At 36.6% G+C, this 15,461-nt stretch overlaps 1 long non-coding RNA gene across 2 annotated transcripts; it reads left to right on the top strand.

Annotated features, from left to right (window-relative positions):
* The first annotated feature begins 6,555 nt into the window (after positions 1-6,555).
* On the top strand, positions 6,556-15,075 carry LOC126818701 (uncharacterized). 2 transcript variants are annotated; one of them, XR_007679320.2, is made up of 3 exons: positions 6,556-7,838; positions 11,262-11,347; positions 13,619-15,075. It is a non-coding gene; the product is annotated as an uncharacterized LOC126818701 (long non-coding RNA). The 2 variants fall into 2 exon arrangements; XR_007679321.1 differs by lacking the exon at positions 6,556-7,838 and adding an exon at positions 9,133-9,424.
* Positions 15,076-15,461: the final 386 nt, after the last annotated feature.

Genomic DNA, 15,461 nt, shown 5'->3' with positions numbered 1-15,461 from the left:
GTAGGGGTTAGCAGTGGAAGGAAACCGGAGGACCCGGAGAAAACCCACGAGGTTGGACAGGCGACCCTACTCCTTGCCACGTACAACCGGGGATTCGAAACTACGCCAGTCGACTCAATGACAGACTTTATGATACAGCGCGCGCATGCTAACCATTCAGCCATCCAACCCCCGATTCGAAAGCCCTTTCCCTACATATTGTATAATAATAATAATAATATATACAAATAATATACAATAAATATTTAAATAAGTAGCTACAATGTGTGCAAGCATAGAGAGGATGTGTTTGCACAATGAGTGGTGTATTTAGGCCTACTCCTCTGTGAGCTACATTGGCTCAGGTTCCGGTTTCGATCCCTGTGTTGGTCGAGGAGGTTCGTCGGAATTTTCCACTCTGATTTCTCCTTGTCAGTGGTGCTGGGCTGAGAGCCTGGCACCAATTGTGTCTAGTGATTCAGCTGGGACGAAACACCGGGGTCACGAATATTACGTGAAAGGGGCAATGTGTCTTAAAGCCATGTATGTGCTACGGCGTGCAACTAACCATGTAATAAACCCGCCAATATGTATTTATAAGAAATGCAAAGACATCAGTTGTTCTCGACACTCAACACTGCATGTATGGACGATTAAGGAGCCTCGTGGTTGAGTGAGTAAGACGTTGGTTCGCTATGCCGGATGTCACGTGTACGATCTCGTTGTTGTCAGCGGTGCCGTCGTTCGGTATACAATGGTGTGCACGTAAAAGAACCCTTGACTGTTGGAATTCGATATAATAGCAGGCCGTAGCATCGCTGTTCGTGTACAATGTCCATCATAGCACACTGTGTGGCTTATGCCCGTCTTCATTAGCCGAGTTGGTGTAGAAAAAAAGATGGTATAAACCCCATTTCATTTCATTTATATACACGTTAACAGGTACTGGGTCACGAGTATTGATCGGTGTATTTGGGACGATGTTTGTGTCTTTAAGGCGTGTTATTGATCGTGGTTTAAACCCTGTGGTCGTTCGTTAGATGTACATGTAGGTATTACAATTTAAAGTTACAATCTATCTTCGTGAAACGTATAAAATTTAAATGCCCATTTTAATTTTAGTTAAAATCTATTTTACTGATTTAAGCTGGAGTTTGTTTTTTGTGAAACATGGCCATTGTCTGTAAACTATAAAATTTCTACTTGACTCGATGTATTGATTGTGGTTTAAATAGTGATATATTCAGGGTGGGTCTAAAATTTATACTTTACTCGAATTAAGATAGATATTAATTAATCCTCACAACGATTGTAACGGATATGTCCGGCCTTGCGCAGTTAGAATTGAATTAGTGGACTTGAACAATTTGTGTTCCAATAGGGTTTTATAATCTGGAACTGGATCCATACGCTTGGTGATCTTATTCTTCAACTTGTTCTGGGAGCAAAGTTCTTTTAAAGAAAATCCCAAGGCTCTGCCAATTAGTGTACGAACTTTTCCCTGGACATGCGCAGAGTTCAATCCACTTGGCGCGCCAATTCATAATTTTGTTGGCAGGGAAGTCGACAGGAAACTTTTTATTTTACATTCTGCACTCGAACGTTTTCGTTCAATACATGCAATTTCGTTTGGCAAGAAATGGTATAAGATTCCTTTGTTTTTACCAAAAATGTATTTTTATGGTTTTGCTTTCCTCTTGCTTTTCGTCGGTGCAATATTATAACCGTTTAGAGCATTTTCATTTGGCGAGGAAGTTGCGAGAAGTCCTGAGGGCCTGACAAGGACAGTTGTCTAGTCCTTCGGATGAGACGAAAAACCGAGGTCCCGTGTATATATTGGAATGCACGTAAAAGATCCCCTGGCAGTTTGAATTCGATACAAGAGTAGGCGATAGTGCCGCTGCCCGGGCAAAATTTCCCTCATAGTACACTGTATGGCGTATGCCCGTCTTCATTAGCCCAGTATAGGAGCAGAACAGTAGGACGTTAAACCCCATTTAATTTCATTTCATTGCGAGCAGTCCTGTAATCCATCTTTTGGTTGTGTCGATTGGTCCAATTTTCTTCCCGTGGAACTCGATTCAATTTTGCGGTCGCAATTCTTCTCTCAACAATCAAAACAATTCCACCTCGTGTATATGATCCTTTAAGTCGGGTTTTAGTAGCACGTGTAATAAAAGCCATATATAAATATATGTTAATTCCAGTATTTGCAATCATGAAATTAAAAATACTTCAGCTTACAACTGTTATGAGTGAGAGAGGGTAAGTCCACTCGACAATAGCGTCTGTACATTTTACAAGTATTCTGTCTGTTCGGGTTTTTTTTTTTTTTAAAGATTTGATCAACAAAAAATATGCAACAATCCCAACAAATGTAACATGCCATATTTTATCCCCTGTTGTGTTTTCCAGTTCAGATAAAATTTGACAAAATTCACGTTTCTTTGAATAAATATTTGTATCTCCGCATAACATGGTGATCTAAATCGATGCAAACACACCATACAGAAATCGACGTATTCGAATGATGAGCAGTCATGTCGCGAAAGGACAGCAGCTGTCGTCCGTCTGGTTGTCGTGCGGTTCTGGGCGCGACTGCGAACTTAACGTTCTACATTTCGGCACCAACCGTGCTAATGAAAATGGACAGACACCATGCATGATATGCGGGATAATGTGCCCGCACATCGGGGTTCCGCCTAATTTTCATCGAATTCCACCTTGAAAAGGGTTCTTTTACGTGCACGCCATCATCTACCTTGGACCACTGGCCCTTATTCGTTCCCTTTTTCGCAACATTGACGTTCGGCAACCATGCTGCAAAATTCACTTGAATTCTCCCGGCAAACACCGGGATGGAACCAGGTTAGTGAGTCTGTGCCATATATTCTGAGCCACCCTGGCTCCCGCAGTAGGACGAAGGCAAACCCAAACCATGTGACGGAGCAATGGTAGTCCCTTTCCACTGCCTAGTTTTCCGTTTATACCGTTTGAGGTACAAGTGCTAGAATTTGCGGGTTTAACGTCGAAAACATAAAAAAATCACAAGGATAACAGTTTCATCTTTCACGATATTCAAGACTATTTAACAAGCCCTATCCAATCCGCTTTTCTTTAAAGCTCAGAGAATGTGGGGTTTTTTTAGAAAAAATATCCTCCGAGGTCCTCATTCTTCCGATCAGAATCGAAATCTCATTTGATATGACTTGATTTGCACCTATATCGATTCTGTATCTTCTAACCCCCTTGTGTACAAACCGCTAAAACATTCACACCCCAAACAAACCATGTCCTAATGTTATTCCAGTTATTTCTATCTCTGTTTTATTGAATCGACAGACCACCGACTTGTACCCGATACCTTAATCTGATAGAAAATATACAGAGGTTGGCTTTTTACACATTTCTCTATACTTCATCAAATACAGTTAATCCTCGGACATAATCTTTAAAGTAGCCACCATACGGCTAACACGTGGTCGACCGACGCCTGGCTGGATTTTTACAAGGCTTTTTTTGTTCATCTAGATGATAAACCTCCCTTCAAACCAAACCGAAATCCACCACCTGTTCAATATTACCAGGAAAGAGAAAATAAAAGAAATGTTATCATTTATGAAAATTTTATTTGGCATTCTATATAAGACAAGGAGTTGTTTTTGTTTATTAATATTCTATACAATGAGTTGTTTTTGTTTATTAGTCTTCTATACAAGACAATGAGTTTTTTCTGTTTATTAGTATTCTATATGAGACAATGAGTTGTTTTTGTTTATAGTTGTTTCTGTTTATTAGTATTCTATATAAGACTATGAGTTGTTTCTGTTTATTATTATTCTATATAGGACTATAAGTTGTTTTAGTTTATTAATATTCTATATAAGACTATGAGTTGTTTCTGTTTATAAATATTCTATACAAGACAATGAGTTGTTTCTGTTTATTAGTATTCTATATGAGACAATGAGTTGTTTTTGTTTATAGTTGTTTCTGTTTATTAGTATTCTATATAAGACTATGAGTTGTTTCTGTTTATTATTATTCTATATAGGACTATAAGTTGTTTTAGTTTATTAATATTCTATATAAGACTATGAGTTGTTTCTGTTTATAAATATTCTATATAAGACTGTGAGTTGTTTCTGTTTATTAGTATTCTATACAAGGCTATGGGTTGTTTCTGTTTATTAGTCTTCTATATAAGACAATGATTTGTTTATGTTTATTAGTATTCTATACAAGGCAATGAGTTGTTTGTGTTTATTAGTTTTCTATGAGTTGTTTTAGTTTATTAGTATTCTATATAAGACTATTAGTTGTTGCTGTACATTAGTTGCTGTACACCGTTACCGTACCTGGCGTAAATGTATTCGTTGACTACTTAATCTGCCTTATCGCACTCATAATAAACTACTACCTCATTTATGTCAAGATCGTCCTGTTGAAAATCAGTTGCACTCAAGATTTGAGAAATTATTTAAAACATCAGTTAACAACAAGAATCTTTGCATCAGGACTTGTAGTAAACATGCTTTTTATGGAAGTGGTTCTAATATTTGTAATAATATAAATTATATTTGTTTTAAATACAGTATTTCGAGATTTAACTTTTTAAAGTGCAAAAACACAATTTGTTCTAATATTGACAATGATATTGTGAATCTTCAAAAGTCAGCAACTGTGAGAGATATGATATATTTTTTAGAATCAAACAACAAAGATATAAACCGTGAACATATACGTGAAATAATTCACCACCTATGTACTGACTGAATCTTTACATTATTGCCACTGTATAATATTGTTTTATATCTTTTGTAATGTATGTATGTATTTATAATTTAACTGTACCTGAGTACGAATAAAATATATTATTATTATATAAGGCTGTGAATTTTCCTTTTTTTATTAGTATTCTATATAAAACTATTAGGTTTTTATTTCTGTTTCTTAGTATTCTCTATAAGACTATGGGTTGTTTGCGTTTATAAATATTTAATTGTATTTAGTAATTGTTATTCCATAAAGGGTGTTATTTGATTATGTTCCAATTACTAAATGCCATTCAAATAATTGTATTTAGTATGCTATGTAAGACTATGAGTTTATATTTCTCCCGTCAAAAGGCAACACCTAGTAACTCACGTTTTTCTTATCTAGAGAAAACAAAGAAAAAAGTAACGAATGAATATTAAACCCCAGCTTATGCATTGATTTGACTATTGAGTTACTAGGTTTTTCTGTGGCATACTAGGCAAATGAAGGAAGTTGCTAGGCTGTGTCATGGGTCTAACTGCTTACAAAATCAAAAGATTGGAATATCTAGTACAACAACAGGAAGCACATACCCTAGTAACTTAAAATTTGTTCCTAACTCAATTTCGATAAAAAAAAAAAACCATATTTGTAGATATTTAATTGTATTTATTGCTCTGTATAAGAATATGAGTTTTTAAAGAGGATTAACAGCGAATATTTCTCAGGCTGTGTGTTTACTTTCCGCCATTTTAACGCTACCGTTACAGACGAGAGACAAATTTCTAAGTTCCAAACACGACAGTCAACAATTTAGTTTAATCGACAAATTTACAATTTCGTCATTTTACTGGGCACTCAACTTAGCTATACGTGCTAAAATCGCTTCTTCCGGTGTTTTGGATGTTGACCAATAGCATTCCATGGTTTAAACAGTGTGAATTAATCAATAATCTCTTTATCTATTGGTTAATGGTAATCACGTGTCGGGAACCAAAGTTTCATGAAATTTAATCAAATAATGTTAGCCTCATCGAGTGTTTAGAAATGGATAATGTTTACTTTAAGACAAGCGTTTAGCTTTATAATGCAAACTTCTTAAAATTTGAATTTTTTACATTAGGACGGATAAACCGGAAGAGCGACGCTAACCGTCACGGTAACAATCATTCATATTGAACGTTGAGGCTATACGGCCACCATACACCTTGTTCTGAACACAGAGATCTACGAGCGCGTATCTATCGATATCTGACTTGAATGGTCGCCATATTCCAAAATTATATATAGTATACTATTTTGTAATATGGCTGTTATCCGTTTAACATCTGTCATGAGCACAGACACTAAATAAATTTATTCGATTTGATAAAATGAAAGCGGAATTTACACATCTCAAAATTTTAGAAATACTTTATACAGGTCACAATTCTATGGAATACAATTACTGCTTTTAACTGAGCGACGTTTCGACTAGGCTTCTCTAGTCATTATCAAGCTATGATAAAAAAAATGAAAATATGACAGGACAATATATACATGTACACAACAATGCTTAGTTAAAAGCAGTAATTGTATTCCATAGAATTGTGAACTGTATACTCCAGTTCAATTACTAAATGCCATTGAAACAGTTTAGAAATACTTTGTGTTTGCAACAAAAATCGTAGATTTACGAATTTACACGTCTCAAAATTCTAGAAATACTTTGTGTTTGTGACAAAAATCGTCGATTTACGAATTAAAATGTCTGTAAATTAGCTTCTTTAGTCTGTAATCTTTTTCTTATAAAAACAGGCAGGATGTTTACTTATGCAATTCTATTAGGTTAACGGCTTGAAATGTTGTGAAAATTCGATAGCAAGATGAACCATGCAGACGACAAACTGTAATAACACCATGCAAGGTTGAAGTTGTCCAGATGTAGTTCGGGTATATTTTACAACCGTAAGTTATGTATTTCAGATCTCGACTGGGTGGAAGCGGAAACTCAAAGATATACTAAAATCAAATTACGTGCTATGCGAAGACTGTTAAAAGGGGCCTTATACAAATTACGTGCGATGCGAAGACTGTTAATAGGGGACTTATACAAATTACGTGCTATGCGATAACTGTTAAAAGGGGCTTATACAAATACAACATTACGTGCTGTACAAGTGTTACAGCGGGTCTTATACTAAAGTTAGGAACCACTGTGACTCTGTGAGTAAGAGGCTGGCTTGATGGTCTCGGGTTCGCTCCCGGTGTTGGCCGAAAAAAAATTCCTCAGAATGTTCCGGCGTGGTTTCCCCGTGTCAGTGGTGCAGGATGGAGGGCCTGACAAGGTCAGCTGTCTAGTAGTTCGGATGTTACGAAAAGCCGACGCTCCGCGTATAAATGAAATGAAATGGGGTTTAACGTCCTACTGTTCTGCTCCGAACTGGGCTAATGAAGACATGCATACGCCATACAGTGTGCTATGAGGGAAATTTTGTCCGGACAGCAGCACTACGGCCTACACTTATATCGAATTCCAACTGTCAAGGGATCTTTTACGTGCATTCCAATGTATACACGGGACCTCGGTTTGTCGTCCAATCCGAACTACTAGACAGCTGTCCTTGTCAGGCCCTCCGTCTTGCATCACTGACAAAGGGGAACCACGGCTCCGCGTATACATTAGCGTGAACGTACAATTTCCCTTGACAGTTGGTATTCGATATAAATTTCCCTCCTAGCACATTGTATGGCGCATGCCGGTCTTCATTAAGCCAGTCGGAGCAGAACAGTAGGACTTTAAACTCCAATCTCTATATTCAGTGTATAGACCAGCTCCAGAAAAGGGGCTAAATTTTGGATGTTTGTGTTGTGTCCAGTTCACTGACATTTAATTGGTTGGTATGCTAATCTAAACAACATGTCCGACTTGATAGCATTATTACCCTTAAATGTTGACAACTATAAACCTGCCTGCTATTGGGAGTATCAAATGACATCATTTATTATAATCGGTATCATTTCTGGGGAATCAGTTGTTTATTTATTCCAAAAACTAAGTTTTATCATTAAAAAGAATGGTAGTGGATGCCAGAATAAAGAATTGACATCTTTCAATAAAGGTGAGCTATTTATAATTATAATCTTTCTGAAAACAGAACGTATGTATTATTTGGTTTAATTGGATAATGATTTGCATGTTTAAAGCAGACAAAGTACATGTACTGTAGTAGTTTGTATTTTTGTACAGAATTTGCAAATACTTAACTAGATAAAATTTAAATTGCGCATTTCATTTAAAAATTAAAGTAACATTTCTTAAACTGTCATTTTAAATATGATGAATTAACTTAATGATTAAGTTGAAGTTGATAGATAACAGCTTAACACTGTTACATATGGAGACTGTCATATAACCAATATTCTAACCAACCCAATACATAACATAGCTGTTATTTTAATTTGAGAGGGCTCATTTCATCCGGTCCTGATTTTTATACGACTACATGTTCTTGTGGATGTACACTGCTGTCGCCACTGTCCATTTGTCCGGCCATAATTTGTTTGTGGACACTCAACAGGTCACAATTGTTATCCGATGTTGATAGAACTTGAAATATGGGCATATCTCCCAAAGAGCTTGGTTTCTTTGGATATTGGCATGTACCAGACCGGGTCTCGTTTTTATGTTCCTAATGTTGATACTTCAGACCGTAACTTGCTGGATTATGACCACTGATTGTACAAAAAAACCCGCCTTTTTGTTAGCTTGTTCTGTCCATCTAATGAAGACGGACATATGCCATACAGTGTGCTATGAGAGAAATTTTGCCCAGGCAGCTGCACCATGGCTTACTCTTATATCGAATTCCTACTGCCAAGTGATCTTTTACGTGCACGCTAAGGTATACCCTGGCAGTCGGCTTTGGTACCATCCGAACGACTGGACGGCTGTCCTTGTCAGTCCTTCCGTCCGGCACCACTGACAAATGGAAGCCAGGCAGGAAAATCCCAACGAACTTTTTCGACCAATGTAGGGATCGAACATACAACCTCCGGGCTAGCGAGCCAGTGTCTTACCCACTTAGCAACCGTGGCTCTCAACAATTTAAGATACTGATGATCAATAAAAATGTAGACATTTTAGAATGTTTGGGAGCTTTTGTATACAATTTGTTCATTTCTTGTGTATCTGTATAATTATGTACATGTATATGTATCTTTGCTTACTGCATGTATCTTTCTATTATTTTTATTTGTATATGCACATAACCTTTTTATGCAATAAAGTTTCTTCTAGTACATCAAATTTAAAATATAAAAATCTTAGTATAACTTTATGTAATATTTGAATCAAATGTTATTTTTATTTATTAAATTTTTATTTTAATTATTTTTTTCTACATTTAATTTGAATGTGAATTAAGTCTCATATAGAAACTGATCCAAACCCATCTAAATATAGAGCAGTGTAATATGATACTTAGCATCCCCTAAACACCACATCAGCTGTATCAGATAATTAGGCTACAACATATTGTCTTTGACAAGTTGATGACAAGATTCTCTTCAACAGAACTGTATTGTCTGTGGGGGTCGCATTCCTAAATTTGAGGAAAAATGGCTAATTTCCACCTAGTCCAAGCACTGTATTGGCTTCCAATTCCAGCCCGCGTCAACTTCAAGGTCCTGTGCCTCACATACCAGTGTAAGTAAAATCTGTCATTAGCTATATAACTGAAATACTAACACCATATCAACCAAATCGGTCCTTGAGATCTTATAACCAAAACACTCTTGTCGTTCCACAGTCACAACTGAAACATTTTGATGATAGAAATTTTAGTGTAGTTGCTCCTAAATTGTGGAATGATTTACATCTGAAAATCCGAAACAGTGAAACTTTGACTACTTTCAAATCACAGCTGAAGACTCACTTATTCCGGGAAATGCTATTAGAATTAGACTTTTTTTCATTTTGTATATTTTCTCATTCCACTCTGAGAATGCTTTTGGATGGATTTGAAGTTCTACAAAAGTACATGTTTATAATTATTATTTCATTTCATTTCATTTCATTTATACCAAATTTACCATAACATGTTGTGCGACTGTTAAAGATGTTTGCTTAAGGTTGTTAGTGGTTTTAACAGGATCTTTGATTAAAACAATAATTGACTATAATAAACACTGTATGTTGTCAATGAGTAGAGATTACACAGTTTGCCACCGTTTGTATCAATAATTACACACAACTCTTCTTCCTATTGACTAGAATAATATTAGAGAATTAACCCATACCTCTGTTACCTGTATTGATCTTTAGCAATCATTTGTTTTACAAACTCAAACAGGTAAACAGGTAGACGGATTAAACACGATCGTTACATTCAGCTAACAGCACCCAAACTCCTATCACGGTATTTAACGCACAGCGCAGTGGACGCGAACAACTGGCCTCCGGATCCATTCACTTGATTTGATATGTGTTGTTTATTGCTTACAATTTCTGTGTAGTTCGTGTCTTGTCCGCATATGTGTCTTTTCAGCCTTGTTTACGTGTAGTGCTGTTCTCCTTCTGCACGCACTAGTAAAACTCACATAACGGTATTTAAGTGATTATACTAAAGCTATATTTACATGGGTCAACTAACAACAGTCAATCTCGCATCGCGGTATTTAATAGAATATTAAAGCTATATTTACACGGGCCAACTAAAAACCGCCAAACGCACATCATGGTATTTAATAGCTATATGTGCATGGGTAATATAAAAAAAACAACTGTAAACTTGCATCACGGTATTTAATATAATACTAAAGCTATATACATGGCTTAACTAATAACTGTTAGACTCGCATCATGGTATTTAATAGAATACTAAAGCTATATTATTTACATGGCTCAACTAATAGTCAAACTCGTATAACGGTATTTAGTAGAATACTAAAGCTATATTATTTACATGGCCTTACTAACAAAAGTCAAAATCGCATCATGGTATTTAATAGAATACTAAAGCTACATCATTAACATGGCTCAACTAACAGTCAAACTCGCATCACGGTATTTAATAGAATACACGATTCAACTAACAGTCAAACTCGCATCACGGTATTTAATAGAATACATGATTCAACTAACAGTCAAACTCGCATCACGATATTTAATAGAATTATACTGAAGCTATATTACATGATTCAACTAACAACAGTCAAAATCGCATCATGGTATTTAATAGAATACTAAAGTTATATTATTTACATGGCTCAACTAACAGTAAAACTCATATGACGGTATTTAATAGAATACTAAAGCTATATTACATGATTCAACTAACAACAGTCAAACTCGCATCACGGTATTTAATGAAATATTAAAGCTACATTTAGACAGGTCAACAAACAACAGCAAAAAACTCACATTAAGATGTCTTATAGAATATTAAAGCTACAATAGCCAACTGAACACACATAATTAATCTTTTCTAGAATATAAAAGCCAACTCTATAATCAATTGCAACCACGTGCTTTATAATTACAGGGCAAATGTTACAACTAACGCCTGATACAACTTCAAAATGTCTCCAATCAGGGCCGAAACTAAACAGTTACTTAAAGATGTATCAGGTAAGATTTAGATAAAGAGCTGACCGTTCGTGATATAATAGTTCAAAAAATGATAAAGAAAAATCAAGATATTGAAAATTTCATTCAAATTACATTATTCTGGGCGAAGTTATGACTATTTGAAGATGTAAAGTAGATTGTATATTATCGTAGCAACGGTTCTGACAACCGAGACTAAGTCCCGGTTATCCAATTTAAATCTCGCGGCCGTTCTAATCCATGTAAATCACGTCCATCCGATGTTCTAGACAGTTGATTATATGACTGTTTGAAGATGTAGCGTAGATTGTATTTTATCGTAGCAACGGTACTGACAACAGAGGCTAAGTCTCGATTATCCATTTTTAAATCCCGCGGCCGTTCTAATCTATTCAAATCACGTTCATCCGATGGTCTAGAGAGTTGATTATGTACCCGTCATGTGTATAAATGTCTAAATCAGTGATTCTCAACCAGTGTGCCGCGAGATCTTCCTAAGTGTGCCGCGAAATTTTGAACGGCACACTAAGAAAATGTGAAAAACCACGTAATCCCAATTGGGTATTCACTGTTGTCTACCGATAAGTTCATAGCTGTGTTTTTCTTATTTTGAGTCCTGCTACGACGTATATGTCTATGAATAATCTCCGTCTACGGTTGTATGCCGTTTGACTTACAATGTTTATATATTTTGCAAAATTCAAATATTTTTCATATATATTTCGCCAGGTGTGACGCTATTTTTTTTTATGTGTTCCAAGGTGTGCCGTTGGCAAAAAAAGGTTGAGAACCACTGGTCTAAATGATAATTTATATAAGATTTGAAGCCAGCAAAAGATCTGCAAATATGTACGGCGAATAAATACATGTTTTTAGTATGCTTCTTAGCGAACCAATGCTTTACTCATTGAGCCACGGTTGCTCAGTGTGTGCAGTGCAGATGGAAACACAGGGACGTGTCCAGCAATTTGATCTGCGGGGGCTCCAAGGTGGTGACAACTTCAGGTCGGGGGAAACTACCCGCGAATTTGAAATGAAATGAAATGGGTTTTAACGTCCTACTGTTCTGCTCCGAACTGGGCTAATGAAGACAGTGTGCTTTGAGGAAAATTTTGCCCGGAGAGCGGCACAGCGGCCTACACTTATATCGAATTCCAACTGCCAAGGGATCTTTAATGTGCACACCAATGTGTACAGGGGACCTCATTCTTTCGTCTCATCCGAACGACTAGGGAGCTGTCCTGGTCAGGCCTTCCGTTATGCATCACTGACAAGGGGGAACCACGTCGGAAAATCCCGATGAACTTTCTCGGCCAATGCAGGGATCGAACACGCGACCGCCAGGCTTGCGAGCCAGCGTCTTAACCACTTAGCCACCGTGGCTACCTTATATCAATAATTCGCTTGCGCGTATCGGTCTTTAGCAGTGGGGGGAAAACAGAGGACCCGAAGAGACCCCACCAGGTTGGACAGGCGACTCTACTCCTTCTTGTGTGTCCAGCAATTTGAGCAGCGGGGGTCCAAGGTGGCGACAACTTCAGGTCAGGGGAAACTACCCGTGAATTTGATGAAATCAGAACCTTTGAGGACAATATTTCTGCTCATTTAGGTGTGTGAATGTATAGGATTAGAGTGGAGTGACCCAACGATGCTATTGTCATGAATGTAGGAGAGGAAAAATATTCCTTCCTTGGCCCCCCTTCTGGGACGCTGCTGCCCGGGCAAAAGCTACCTTATAGCGCACTGCCCGGTTGGTGCAGAAACGTAGGATGTCATTTTATTTCATTTTCTATATAATCAAATATGGTTATTATTCATAATAAGGTCTCAATGGATAGCAATTCCGTTTGTTTATCTGCTGATCGAAATGTTGTGGGGTTCTACCATGTTTTGGGGTTTTTTTTTCTTTTGTATTTTGTTGTTTTATTCCGATAAACGTTGATCCCGGGTTATTTAAGATTGAGAATTTTGTAGTGTTAAGTTTGCAATTTTGTCCCTAATTAGATTTTCTAAATAGAATTAACCAATCACGTCATATCTCATTAAAACCATTAAAAGCCAAGTTGTGTTTTTTAGATCCCATGAGTTGAAATCCAAACTTGATAATTTACATCATGCTGTGCAATTACTTTAGGTCATTTTTCCCAAAAGATGAATTCGGAAGTGGATAATTAAATCTTTACACGGGGTCTTTGTCTCATAATTGATACGGTTCGGTTTATTGTTGGAAAGGACTCCCCACGGTCGTAATTATAGTTTAGAAATGTTGGAACTTTTTTTTTTTTTTTTTAGATTTCTTGTTTTCAAGTGTTTGACGAGACAATGGCGAAGACTCACTAAATCCTCGGGATATTCCAGTGGTACAGGAGGAGATGGGGTGGCAACGAACTTTGTCTAGTTGTTCGGATGGGACAAAAAACGAATTCCCGTGTACATGCTGGTGTGTACGTAAACGAACCCTTGACAAATGGAATTCTATAAAAAAAAGTAGGCGGGCATAAATTCACTCAAAGCATTAATGGTCGTTTATTTTTCAGTGGAATCAAAAGTACAGTGAACCTTTTTGGCAACGTAACAAAGGGTCATTATAGGCTGGTTACTAACGGTTAGAGTAATCTCCCCCTGGGGGTGTAATATGAGTTCACGGTTCATCACTGACGCTTGATTCATTAGCTCATTGCTAGTCATAATGACGTATAATTTAACACTAATTACCTCCCCTTTGTTTAGTTGTCGTTTGTAATAGAGTTACCGTATCATTAACAACTTCATTCATTTCCTTGACGTTTGCTATTTTAAATTTCAAATTCTATTAATAGAGTAAATTCTTCTTTAATTTGACTTGATTTCAAATAGATTATTTCTAAAAGAAAGAAAATATTATTGTCAAATTTCCTACGACATAAATCTACAAACGAATAATATTCCAAGATAGGTTTAGTTATCGTAATCCGTTTCTGTTTGATTTTAATGGCTGCGTGGCGGCTCGATGACTAATGCTTCCACTTGTCAGGGGCACGGGAAATGAAATGAAATGAAATGGAGTTTAACATCCTACTGTTCTGCTCCGATCTGGGCTAATGAAGGGGAACCCGGTAAGGAACAGTGTCTAGTCCTTCGAATATGGGACAAAACCCCAAGCTCCCGTGTATACGTTGGCATGCACGTAAAACAACCCTTGACAGTTGAAATTCGATGAAGAGCAAACAGAAACGCATCGGGCCGTGCTAAATGTCTCTCATAGCCCGGTTCGAGCAGAAACGTTCCTGTCTTACTGCTTTGTGTCTATTTTGTTTTTGCTGTGTTCAAACCTTGTCTACCACGAACCAGTATGTTTTTACAGTGTTCATACCTTGTCTGCCTCGAACCAGTAGATTTATTATATGTTTCACAACGAAAGTCCGTCTTCATTAGCTCAGTCGATGTAGAAAATTAGGACGTTAAAACCCCATTGAATTTTATTTCAAAAACAAAAGCAGAATAATAAAGTCTTTTTCATTTAGCTATATGAACTCAAGAAATGAAAAGTAAATAATTAATGTGTAATGGCCTCAATACACAATTCTTAATGCAAACAGTTTTGTCTGCAAAACAGAACGAAAAACAGTTGTTCAGCACTTTCATTGGTGCATAATTCCGTGCTTGGAATTCTTAAATAGAAAGAAAAAACAAAAGTCAATCTACTCGCACTGTTATTCCACTCCGAACGTGGCCATGCGTTATTTTCCTTTGTGAGCGGACGAGGTTTATCGCGGTTGTTTAAATTATTCTACTCGTGTAAGATAAATACTTAATAAATTAATAACCAAGTTAATGTACTGATTAAACCCCGGTATATGAATATTTAATAGCTTATATAGATTAACTTTAGTGTCATTTAGTGTTCTATTAATCATGCGTGAAAAAGGAGTCGTGTTGCTTATAGAGTGGTCTCCCTTGACATACCATTTTTCACACCAGTCGTGCGTGAATCAACGAATATAATGACATATTGTTCATAATATCATAACTCTAAGGATTTACTATACTTAGTTTAAACATTATACGTTTCCTAATCAAGAAAAGGGTATTTGAACGTTGCATGTAATAAACTAGATTCGCTTTTGCTTTTTTCACTTGGTTTATACTTGGTTTA

Source organism: Patella vulgata, chromosome 4, assembly GCF_932274485.2.
Source record: "Patella vulgata chromosome 4, xgPatVulg1.2, whole genome shotgun sequence".
Lineage (NCBI taxonomy): Eukaryota > Metazoa > Mollusca > Gastropoda > Patellidae > Patella > Patella vulgata.
Note: the sequence above shows the minus strand (reverse complement) of the source record. Positions and strands in the feature narration are given on the sequence as shown.